Genomic DNA, 985 nt, shown 5'->3' on the forward strand with positions numbered 1-985 from the left:
GGTTGAACGCAGGCTTTCTCCAAGGTAACAGCGCTCAGCTGGAGCAGCTGGGTTTGTTAGTATTTAGAACAGAGCTTGTCCTCATGTTAATAATCTCTTAGGCAGAGGAGTCTGCGGTCTGTGGTTTGTTTAAGCACCTTGCTGGTTCTGCAAAGCCCCAGAAGAAATAAAAAAAAAAAAAGAGGAAAAGTAGACATGTCATTCTTTTTTTTTTTTAAGAATTATTTCACTTAACTTTATTTGTTATCATTATTGTAATATTTACAGAGAGAGAGAGAGAGAAAGCCTCCAGGTCGGGGACTTGAACCACAGCTAACTTACTGTGGGAGTCCAATGCGCTTAACTATCAAACCACCTGCCAACCCTGAAACATGTCATTCTAAAGAGGTCACTGGCTCCCAGGTCTACCATTCCCCCTGCAAGGTGCCAGAGCCAAGATTCTCTGTCTAGGGTCTCAGACCTTGTCCCTGTCCCTGGGCTTCCTCCTGGGCTCACAAGAACCTAGATCGAATCCTATCTCTCGAATCCTATCTCTGGGCCACACATTAGACTAGAAAATAAAGCTGGGCTTTTGAAACAACCTCCATGACTCCTGTAGGAGTTGCAGTGGGGGAGGGGGGGGCTGGGGGAGTATTTTAACAAGTGTAAAGTGCTGTGACCACCCACAAGGGAAAGGCGAGGCTTATAGGAGTTTCTGGCTGGTAAATTTCGGCAGTCGCCTAAGTACCTTCCCGTATTGCCCCAAACATCGCGGCTCTGAGGCCCCGGGCCTGGGGATTGAGCCTTCGGTTGTGCAGAATTTACAGGGCTTCCAAACTGACGATGCCTGGCCCAGGAGCCAGGCCTAGAAGTTCTGCCTAGACATCGAAGAGCCCCCTACTCAATCCTGCCTCTTTGAGGACCTCTGGGTCCGGGTGGAAGTCAGGCCCCGCGCCCTGCCGGACGTCCAGGCGGGGGGGGGGCCGGGGAGGGGGCGACCCCCCCC

The sequence above is a fragment of the Tupaia chinensis genome, unplaced genomic scaffold (assembly GCF_000334495.1).
Source record: "Tupaia chinensis unplaced genomic scaffold, TupChi_1.0 Scaffold000235_1, whole genome shotgun sequence".
Taxonomy (NCBI): Eukaryota; Metazoa; Chordata; class Mammalia; order Scandentia; family Tupaiidae; genus Tupaia; species Tupaia belangeri.